This window comes from Barbus barbus (assembly GCF_936440315.1).
Source record: "Barbus barbus genome assembly, chromosome: 18".
In the NCBI taxonomy this organism is placed as follows: Eukaryota; Metazoa; Chordata; class Actinopteri; order Cypriniformes; family Cyprinidae; genus Barbus; species Barbus barbus.
In genome coordinates, this window is record NC_136746.1 from 24318799 (window position 1) to 24331045 (window position 12247).

Consider the following 12247-nt stretch of genomic DNA (forward strand, 5'->3'; position numbering starts at 1 on the left):
AGCTACTCAACAAAGATGGTTACCTAAAAATTACTCTCAAAGAGAGAATCTTAACGCTTTTGGGGAATTATAAGATGAAATTCTGATTTCCAAATAAATTACTGTTTATAGTAAGCATGGAAAAAAACACTAAAAAGATAAATGTAATCATAAAAGTAATATGATTACATAATTTCCTGATAATGTAATTATATGACAACATAAACATAATCCATACAGCTTCTAAAGTAATCTGATAGCAAAATACGAGGGGAAAAAAATAAAATCTTCATCAGTATTCACTACAAAAGCTCCCTGCTGCAGCTCTCAAATCAAATATGGTTTTGATAACTACATTTAGTCACATGAACCAATGATGTTTATAATCATTTATCTGCAACCACTTTTTTATTTGAGAGCTACAGCAGACGGGGAAGATTTTCTGTGAATAATTACTTTTTTCTTATCTTTCTGCTCTTTTTGGTGGTTGACAGATGCAGTTATGGAAAAGACCTCCAAAACCTCTTATTTTGTGTGGAAAAAATCAGCATGATATGGTACAACATGTGGGTGAGTTTTTTTTTCCCTTTAAGAAGGCTAATGGAAATGCAGCATTCCATGTTTCTTAGGAAGCTGTGCTTTGAGTTCAAAGAAAGATAGAAACTGATGTTTTAAAATTGAAGTCAGAGTGTTTTAATCAGACATCCCACCAGTCAGCAGCACACATAAAGATATCCTGCATGATTTGTCTGTGCAGTGTGGAAAGCTATGGCAGTATCACAGTGATTTCTATTGAACTCAACAGGAGGCAGCAGGCCTGAGCAGGCCTGATAACTGAGGCGACCACTGATGTTCCCTTTGAGGACAGAAGCAGTCGCCTCAGTTATCAGCCCTGCTCAGGTTATGTATAAGTCAGGTTATGTATAAGAAATATGACTGAAAAGCCGATCATAAAGAAGACATGGGGGATAAAAAGAGATTTAAAGAGAAGGATGAAAGACTGTATCGATGAAAACCTGTTGTGAAACAGGAAGTATGGGGTTGTCCTTTTAAAAAATAAATAAAAATAACGCAACTAACCTTTAGTTTACAGTACAGCTTGGCAAAAGCAGAATTGGATTATTTTCTTATCATTTTGTAATTCTAAGCTGAAGTTAGAGGTTGGCATTTTCATTCCAAGAACCATTTTGTTTAGATAAGATATTAATATTTTTGTTCTCTCTATCTTTTTGCATTTTGAAAATGTCCATATATACTGTATATACAAGTTTGTAAAATAACAGTGCTATTGTAAAATATTATTGCAATTTTAAAAGTCTGTTTTGTATTTTATTATATTTTAAATTATTTAAAATATTTATTATTTATTCCCATCACGGTAATGCTGAATTGTCAGCAGTCATTATTCCAGTCTTTAGTGTGATCTTTCAGAAAACATTCTAATATGCTGAGATAATTATATTTTATATTATACAATTTTATCATCTTTTTATCATTGTTTTTTGTATACTGCAATGACATTAAATTACATTTTATCAGTGTCATAAACTGATTTGTCAAGACACAGATGTGTGGAATCAAAAGTTAGAAATTAAATTTGTTCTATTTTTGTCTCATTTCTGTTTTTATTTCTGCTACTGTACTTAAATGAAACATTAATGATAACTCCATTAAGTCTCCTTGAATATCAAGAGAGCAGTCTCTTGGAAAGATTTGAAAGAGGAGAATATCATTCAGGACAGAAAATCCACACTCACTTGTTTTGGTGTTTGGAGCCCTGGAGATGTGCGTGATACTGCTCTATGGAGTTCAGCACCACTTTGCAAACGCTGCATGAGTAACTCCGGCGCAGGCCTGCAACACAAAGCAAAAAACAGATTCTGACTTGAAAGCAGAATGGAAACAAGTCCCAGCTGAAACGCTCTTAAAATTGTTTTGTCCCATTTCTCGTTTTCTTTTGAGCATTATTGATTGCTTTTTGTTTTTGAGATGGCCTTGGCTGACAAAGAGCAGAGAAATCTATATTTAATCCCTGTTGTTTTGCTTCTCTCGACATGACGAGGGTTTTGTTTGAAGACTCCATTCTCAGTGTGTCAGATAAAAAACGCACCCGCTCCTAATACGGCATCTCATTCTGCAGTCTCAATGGAATCAAGTATTAGCAATTTTTGCTTCCTTTTGTCCTGATGGCCTTTTGATTTGGGGGTTTATGCTTCATGATGGTCTTTTACAGTGGAGGGGTGCCAAGTGCATCGGTTTGGGAAGGAGCGAAGCAGATGTGAGCTAATTAAAGGCTTTGCAGGTGGTACCACAAATAACGAACAGCGTCGGACCAAAAATAGACGGATGTGAAGAATGGAAGAGTGACGTAGGACAGAAATGCATAGAGGCTCGTTCATCACATGTGGAGAGACCATGTGTGCTCTTTCTGGGCAATATTTCTCTCAGACATCTGCAGAGTTATTTTTGATGACAGTGTTGTCTGTTCCTCGATCTGTTCAAAAACAGGCTTTTCACAGCCTTTACATTATATCACTGTCACACTCACACCATCAGGAACTATTCCCAGGTTAAGAAAGACGATTACATACAGGAATGCATATGGAATTAATATACTAATCAGACAAGCTTTTTAATGCATTTTATGTATCAGAAGATTATAGATCCAAATCGTAATTCTGAATGAATGAGCTGCATTCAAAGCTGAATGCATACTTGTTATAGCAAATTTTACTGTTTAGTAAAGTGACAGGTTGCTATACAGTGCATTGCTTGGAAACTGTAAACAGCTTATAGTGAGGTGTTTCTAACACCACATGCAGAAGCAGTGCATATTTCGGCACCCATATTAACAGTATTCATGCAGCATTACAATATTCATATTGCCAATGAAAGCACTGCAAAGCTGCATGAAGAGTTTTGTGCTGAGTATATTTTGACTCAGGGGAAAACACAGATTTAAACAGATTTATCAACACAATTGATAATTGTTTTAAAAATTCCCATTGTTTGAAAAGACTTCTGTCAGGCTTGAAGCTCCACATGCAGTGACAGGCACACAAACACTTTCTATTCAGTAAATCTGATTAAACACAGACAATTGAAGTAGTTTATTAAATGTTCACTATTGCTCAGAGATTGTGATTTATGAGATTTTTTAAATGTTTTTGAAAGAAGTCTCTTAGGCTCACCAAGGCTGGATTTTTTTGATCAAAAATGCAGTAAAACAATCATATTGTGCAATATTATTACGTGCAAATGTAAAATTAAAAATACTGTGTGTGTGTGTGTGTGTACTGACCCCAAACTTTTTAATACTTAATACTACTACAACTACTACAAATATATTTGTTGATTATTGTTTTTATTATTAAATAAATAAATAACTAAATGTACCTATTTATTGAACATTGGTGTACTTTGATGTTGTTTCTGCTGTTGTATAAAAGCTAAATCTATTTAGGTTTTGTTCTCTCCTCTGTCCCTCTTCTCCACCTCCCACCACTTTGATAACCACTTTGACGACTTTGCCTCTTTTTTCACAGACAAAACTAGAACAAACAGTAACCAGTTCTCAACTCCACAGGACCTCCAATCAACCACATCCACTGCTCTAACTCACATCTTCTCCTTCTGTCCCCTCACCGAGGCAGAAGTATCCAAACTTCTCCTTTCCAGCCATCCTATAACATGTCCTCTCGACCCAATACCCTCACACCTTCTCCAAACAATCTCTCCCACACTCTTACCGGCACTCACACACATTATCAACACATCTCTCCTCACAGGCATCTTCCCCACAGCATTCAAGCAGGCTCGGGTAACCCCACTGATCAAAAAACCTACATTAAACACTTCTCTTTTAGAAAACTACAGACCTGTCTCTCTCCTTCCATTCGTAGGGAAAACACTCGAACGAGTTGTCTTCAACCAGCTCTCACAGTTTCTTTCGCAGTACAACAAACTGGATGCTAAACAGTCAGGTTTCAGGAGTGGCCATTCAACAGAGACTGCGCTACTCTCAGTCACTGAAGCCCTGCGAATTGCAAAGGCCGATTCCAAATTATCAGTCCTCATTCTGCTGGATCTTTCTGCTGCTTTTGACACTGTCAATCATCAGATTCTCCTGTCTACCCTCTCATCATTGGGCATCACTGGGATTCCACTTCGCTGGTTTGAATCCTCTCTCACCGGTAGATCTTTCAGGGTGGCCTGGGGAAGGGAGGTATCCAAACCACATCAACTGGTCACTGGAGTTCCTCAGGGATCGGTTCTTGGACCCCTCCTCTTCTCCACATACACTACATCGCTAGGTCCCATCATACATGCACATGGCTTCTCCTATCACTGCTACGCCGATGACACACAGCTCTATCTGTCTTTTCAACCAGATGACCAGCTGACCTTCAAAGAGCACATTGCAAAGACTGCTCGATCCTGCAGGTTTGCACTACACAACATCAGAAAGATCAGGCCCTTTCTGACAAAGCATGCTGCACAACTTCTTGTCCAGTCCCTTGTCGTTTCTAGACTGGGCTACTGCAATGCTCTTCTGGCTGGTCTGCCATCAAACACAATCAAACCTCTACAAATGATTAAGAATGCAGCGGCACGACTGATCTTCAACGAGCCCAAAAGAGCGCATGTTACAGCTCTCTTCATCTCCTTGCACTGGCTACCAGTGGCAGCTCGCATCAAGTTCAAGACACTGATACTTGCATACAGAACTACTACAGGCTCAGCACCCTCCTACTTCCACTCACTATTACGAACCTACATCCCCTCCAGAAGTCTGAGATCTGCTAGTGAGCGACGCCTTCCCACCCCTATCCGGAATGCCAGATCCCTGTCAATCTTCAAGCAAAAACTGAAAACTCATCTCTTTCGACAGTACTTGACTTCATCCTAAACTCAAAAAAAAAAAAAAAAACTCTTTCCCTCTATCTTTCTCTCCCTCCCTTACTAGCTTGTACTTATTTGAACAATGACTGAGACTTGGTGTTACGAGCACTTCCTCTGTCTGATTGCCTCTTCAAGATGAATCGCTTTTTGTATTCCCCAATTGTAAGTCGCTTTGGATAAAAGCATCTGCCAGATGACTAAATGTAAATGTAAATGTTTTGTGTTACAGTGACTTTACTATGGTCAAGGGAGCTAGAACACCCCTTAAACATGGTAAAAACACTGTGATGCTCATCCTCTCATGGATTAATGCTTTATTTGGTACTCTGTAAATTCACAACACACCAATTTTCACCAGTTTGCTTCCGTCAATGTCTGGAACACTTGACAGAAATCAGCTGAATGGTCATTACAAAAGAAGACAAGTCAAATGAAGACTTTTCCCTATTCTTTTGTCTTACAAGTTCTGAGGAAATTAGAGGAAACTGAGAAAATTCTGAGAAAATTGCTGAGCTTCGATACCTGCTTAATCTTTGATGGATTATGTAATTTAAAGTATCTTTCTCAAGGGCATCTAGACTTTATTCACATTTTTTATTGCTGGTTATTTGTCAGCGTATTGATATGCCCCATATTAGTTTAAAGTCAAAACATGTATTTATGACTTCCAGCTGCCTTTTAGTGCTTTTATTTAAAATGTATTTTTGAACATCTTTACTTCATCGTCACTGAAATAGAAACACACTCACATTGTAATGATTCTTTCTGAATGCTTTCTGTGAGTTGAGAGTGATGTGATGCATGTTCACAGACAGCTTGTGGTGTCAGTATACACCAAACATATGGTGACACCAAGTATGTGTAATGAATCCAAAACACTATTCATAGCAAGCTATTAATATGAACAAGATGTATGACATGACAGAGAAATATTGCAATAAAATTTAACTGACGTTACAAAACACAATTTACAGGCTGCTTAAATTAGTCTGAGAACAGTTTTTTTCTGCTAAACTCTTTCTGCTAAAATTATTCAGTTTTTATATCAGTAGCTGAAGGACAAGTCTCTTTCAAATATTAAAAATGTAAGACTTGGCCTTCAGACTTCATAAGTAGCTTTACAGAGTGTTTGTTTCTGTTAAAAAGCTCTGTGTGATGGGATTTTCCTTCATGTAGGACCCCTGATGACCTCTTAGTGTGCTACTCATGAACCAGCCTTAGAAGACACTGTGATGGCTTCTAATCCCAGTTAATTAAACCGACCTAGATGCCAAAAGAACCACAGAGAGAGATGTGGCTCAGGGTAAGATGAATGTTTACTAGGAGGAGATTAAAGCTTCTAACTGCTGGCTTGTGGGAAAGAGGTCTTGCTTATTTCCGACGATAGGCCATCAATCAGTTTTTCTTCTCTTGCCCAGGAAATTGCTACAGAATAGATGAGACACTTGTCAAATTCAACTAAATTATTAATTGTGCCCAATCAGACAGAAAGAAAGACTTGATTGCTAGTGCTGTTTTACTCAGAATCTGAGTATTAAATTAGAACTCAGCCAAAAGTGTCCTATTTCAATAAAAAAATAGGGAAACTTTGAAAAGTAGGTCAGAATATACATAAATATGATTTGAAGATTGAGTGGAAAAGGATTATTGTTAGGTAAGATGAATTTTGCTCGTAAACTGTGAATCGTAAACCATTCCCTGATGACAAAACATTAGCTGGTTTATCTGGTTGTTTAGTTCAGAGAAAAAGTATTTTTGTTTCTAGATGGCACTTTGTATGATACATTGTATGTATTTATGTATTCATCTCTGTTTTTCTGTTTATGTTAGCAAGCTGAGTTAGCTGAAAATATACTCTTATATATTGTTTGAGATATATACTGTTCAAATGTCCATAGTTTATTTTATGTGTTTTTGAAAGAAATTAATACTTTTTTTTTAGTGAGAATGTGTTAAATTGATCAAAAGTGACAGTAAAGATGATTACAAAAGGTTTCTATGTCAAGTAAATTTTGTCCTTTCTAGTCATCAAAAAATCTTGAGATAAAATGTGTCACGGTTTCCACAAAACCATAAAATGCCAACATAATAAGAAATGTTTCTTGAGCGGCAAATACAGCATATTAGAATGACTTCTGAAGGATCATGTGACACTGAAGACTGGATCAATGACTGTTGAACATTCAGCTTTGCATCACATTTTGAAAATTTTAAAACAAAAAAATAGATGGTAGTGTAAGCAAAGCCTCAGCATTTGCGTTTTACTTTAGCAAATCTAATGATCATCTAATCATGTCACTACCAAAATTGATACAAGATAATTCCCAAGATGATTCTTCCAGCAATTATACACATTTTAAGGAGGATTCATATCTATGTCTATCAAATCTTACATTTCACAATCGAGACCATATTCACTGGGTTATGATAATGAATACCTGCACTCAATTCTCTAATTATTTCATTACTTTCAAGCACAGAGGTTCTCTTATACAGTCACACCAATAATAATCCAGTATGAATGTCAATTTTAATCCTGCCTGTCAAGGTGGATATGAACTGAGCAGGAAGGAGACGCTGGCTTGTTCTTGACTTTTTACAGATTCTGTGAAGCACATAAACTACTCTTGCAATTTTAAACAGGGCAAATCGCTGCACTTTCAATATCCCTCTTCACGAAATGGCAGGAGGCTCTTCAGCGCCGAGCTGGTATTTACATCCTAAAGCTTGTCACTCTCCCTGCTTTTTTTGTTAAGGGGGAAATGAAAACCTGTTTGCAGCAGGAGAGGTCTGTGCTGCGCTCCAATTTTCTCAGCAACAAAATATAGCCTCAGTTGGAAGGCAATTACACTGAAGTGTTCTCCACGAAAATAGCCAAGAGTCTGGGCTGGGATCCGCTAGCAGTCACCTCTCAGATGAGCCCTACCAATGGCTTCCTGAAGCTGATGAGAATCTTGACTGGTAATGAATAGCTGGATCCCTGTGAAAAGCCATCTTTTGTATTCCTCCAATTTGCTCAGTCTTTTCCTTTAAAAAAAGGACATGTGTGTTTGTCTGTATGTTGCATGTACTCTGTGTTTGTGTGCATGCTGCTAATGAGGATGATGAATGAGAGAGGACAGGGCAAGAGAAGTCTTGACAGCTCCCTGACACTAAGAAGACCAAACCGCAGGCAGAGCTCAGGAGATCGAGGCACTCAAGACTCTGATACAAAGCAGGGCAGTGTTTTATCTTGATAAAACCCAAAGCGAGTCTATCCTTATTTACTCATCTTGATGTTGTTGTATTTTCTTGTGGAATCTTTTCCATACAATGACAGTTCAGTGTGACCTTGTCTATCAAGCTCCAATATGGACCAGAAAACACCATAAAAGATCCATAGTATATTATCATTGTCACAATTTAAAGAGGTCATATGATGTGATTTCAAGTCTTCCTTTCTCTTTGGAGTGTTACAAGCCGTTTGTGCATAGATGATATCCCTAAAGTTGCAAAGACTAAAGTCTCAAACCCAAAGAGATATTCTTTATAAAAGTTAAGACTTGTCCACGCCCTCCTAAAATGGCTCATTCAAATACACCCCCACATGTCTACGTCACGATGTGGAAATATTTGCATAATGCCGCCCAAATGTTCACGCAAAGAAAGAAGGCGTGGTCATAAAAACGCTATGTGTTTTTATGCGAAAGCAAACTCACTTTATTTGGCCTTCCGAAAGTAAATGCAATTAGGAATCATTGGTTAAGATTTGTTTACAACACAACAGCACAACCCAAATGCTCGAATTTGTGTAACACATTTTATGGACGAACGTTTCGTAAACCTAGTACAGTACAAGGCTGGCTGTGCATGTTTCTAAAAAAAAAATGGTCAATTCCGATTTTGCTATGACAATCTGGCACTTCTGAATCAGCGACTGTAAGTATGTTTTGTTATTAGTTCAAGTATTTGCTATTGTCTGTTGAAATGCAGAGTTTTGCACGTAACGCGCCGTGTGTGTGAGGGGAACATGGTCACATCACAGCGGAGTGTACAGCCTGTCAGAACCACATCATAACCGTGGCTTGTATACTGCAAATACATACGAGCATCATCACTGTGTCTGTCACGCGACTCTGTTCCCCTTTCAGGATTGAACTGATAAAACTAATTTGAAAGCTGAAGCTCACGATTATGATAAGGGGCGTTAAATTTCCGATGCACGCTTGTGGTGTTCGGCCAATCACAATGCACTGGGTCAGTTGGCCAATCAGAGCAGACTGCACTTGTTGGAAGGAGGGGCCTTGTAGAAAACGACGCGTTTGAGAGAGGCGGGGCATAGAGGAACTACAATAATGTACAGTCTTTGAAATATAATGTTCATTATTATATGAACAGAATATGTTGACATGCTTTCAAAAAACACATTATATGTTTTTTGAAAGCATGTCAACATATTCTGTTAGACCATGATCTTTAAAATAGCATCATATGACCCCTTTAATAATTTGTTCCCTCGTTTTATTAAATTTTTGCCTTGTTTTTAGTCAAATCCTAGCTAATATAAATTTTTCATTCCGTCATTTTGGTTAATTTATGGCCAAAAATTAAGAATTTGTTCCCACAACTTAATTCATTCACTCATTTTAGTAAATCACGACCACATTGTAATAATTTGTTCTCTCATTTGAAATTAAATATAACAAGGGAACAAATTTGTACAACATGGCCATGATTTTCTAAAACAGGGTAACGTATTAGTCCAACATGACCAAGATTTATTAAAAATTATGGGATTGATTCTTAATATATGAGATTTTTTTCAGGTTTGGAATGACAGAAAATTACAGAATTTTGGGTAAACTTATAATAATATAATTAATAATAAGAAGATTAAGAAGATATCCTGTTACTCTATCATACACAATTGTGTGCTCTTAGTTGTATTTATTTATCTATTTATTTAAAATAATAAAAATAACAAAAGTTATGATATTTTCTTGGAATATTGTATTTGCTCTATATGTAATGCACATTGTGTCATTTACATTACTCGCCCTTATGTGGTTCCAAACCCATATTTTTAATGAAACCTGAGAGTTCCAAAAAGGTTCTGTACAATGCGCTGTACAATGAATCCATATGAATTGAGTAATTTAATCTAAGTCTTGTGAAGAGATACAATCGCTTTATATGATGAACAGAAAACACGTAGCTTGATAAAATGAATCAGATTTTGTCCAAAGCAGAAAATGAGAAAAGGTTTGCATATTCCATCTGGGCAAAATTATGACTGCATTTACATAAGCTATACAACAAGATTATTCAACTCACAATATCCAGCATTACAAACGGCTATCCTTTGAGGTCCAAGGGGGATAAGGTTTTGTGGGGATTTGGCAGGACAGCAGAATAAGCTGAACTAACAGCACCTGTACAGAGCTGTGATGTTTGGAACACCTTGATGAAAGGCTTTTGTAATCAGCAGCATTTCTGCTGATATTTCAATAGAAGTGACATTTACAGAGAAAAGCTCCTGACAAGGGCACCCTGCTGTGTCATGACTGGGGAAAATGATTATCTCTTATGCAGAATGCAAGTGTCAATGTAAGATTTTCATTTTTGTTGTCTCTAGTCTTTACAAAGACCAAAACAACTGCAAATTCTACAGGATTTGACTTGAAAGGAAAACATTGTGCTACTCTACTACACCAGATAAGTAAAGCTCAACAGGTTTTTCCCCCAAGACCTTTTAAATGCATGACATTATGATAGACTTTACAGGCAGGATTGTGAACAGCGGTTAAAAATAAAACATGCCGCCTTGGCTTGCTCATCCTCTTCATTGTGATTTGTGTGTTTCTATCTCTGTTACCTGCTGAGCTTTGGCACGTATCCACATGCTGTTTTTGGACAATACTAAAAATGTGACTGATGTCCCTTGAGACCGAAGCTCCGATTACACTTGGACTGATCAGTTTACAGGTATTTAAGAGAACATTACGCCAGTCTTTCAACCCTCACACATCAGTTATCTCCATCTACTTCTTAATACCTTTGGCATTGTTTGCTACAGAGTTTTTGCTGCACATAATGTCTTAAATGTTTAATGTAAGAGGCCATATAAGTAGTGAATGTGCCTTGTGCACTATATTCAACGTCTTCTGATGTTATATAATAGCTGGAGCTCTTAGGTCTTATTCAGACTAGGGTTCAGTTTAAAAAGGGCACTTAGATGTGTTAGTGCATGATGTCACATGATTGTGATATGGCAGTACTGAAAAAACATACAGTCCTACTGTGAACATAAATGATGAAAATGACAGTACATTTTTGTCAGTAGAAAATGTTCCATAACTATTTTGAATGGTTATGCAGTAAGTATTGCAACTGAATCCTTCTTAAAACATCTACTGAACAAAAGAAGCCTGAATCGAACTGACCTGTTCATTTCAGTAGCAGGTGAATCAGAATCAAAGCGCTTTTGAGTCTTAGTTCCTAAAGACAAGTGACAAGTCTTTTGCTAATTTGCCTTGGGGAAAGTAACTCAAGCCTTACGGATCTAGTTTTTGAGATGTATCCAAAGGCAATACTCGACTCGACCTTGTTCAAACCCTTGAGCAAGCACTGTGATGTGACTAAAGTTTATTTGAACTAGCTTATGGGATCTGTCGGGATACCTGGATCACACACTGTATGACTAACATGTCTAGTGATTACGGCAATGTGAAGTATGCATTTGAAGAGCACAGAGTCACTGACAGGATACAACAGTGGGGAGCAGAAGTAGGGGAGAAATTTAACTGAAAAATTGTGGATAGATGTAAGCAACATCAGTGCTACAAAATGCATAGACGCTGACTTTTTTATAGCTCTTTTGCCTGTTTCAGAGGAACGATAAATTAAATTAAATTATCTTTCCATTGTCTTTTCCATTCCATTCCATTATCTTTCTCCACTGATGCTCCATTAAAAAGGAGTGGAATAATGAAAATTCAGCTTTTCCATTACAGAAATAAATTGCACTTTAAAATATAAATAGAAAATAAATAATGAAAATATTTCATAAGTACTTTTTTTTTACTGTAATTTTGGTCAATGCAGCCTTGATGAGCATAAAAACTTTTTTTTTAAAAACATTAAATAAATCTTACCAATCCCAAACTATCTGAACACACACACACACATATACATATAACTGTCAATGACTGTTTTCCCAGTGAATTATTATTTTTGGATGGCTCTTAATAAAAAATAACATTTATTTTATTTATTCATTTGTCTGCATTGACGTCACGTGAAGGGTTTGTAACTGTGTGTATTCTTGTGGCACCATCAGACAATCAGTGTTGTGACAGTTTTGTGTGACTCCAAATTTGATAAATCA

The 12247-nt window shown here is 36.9% G+C and overlaps 1 pseudogene across 1 annotated transcript in view; it reads right to left on the bottom strand.

Annotated features, from left to right (window-relative positions):
* Nucleotides 1-1732: 1732 nt before the first annotated feature.
* Nucleotides 1733-12247, bottom strand: part of LOC306884286 (zinc finger matrin-type protein 4-like) — a 66294-nt pseudogene continuing 55779 nt past the window's right edge. The window contains exon 6 of the transcript in view: nucleotides 1733-1833. The product of the transcript in view is annotated as a zinc finger matrin-type protein 4-like (transcript). The remainder of the gene's footprint in view (nucleotides 1834-12247) is intronic.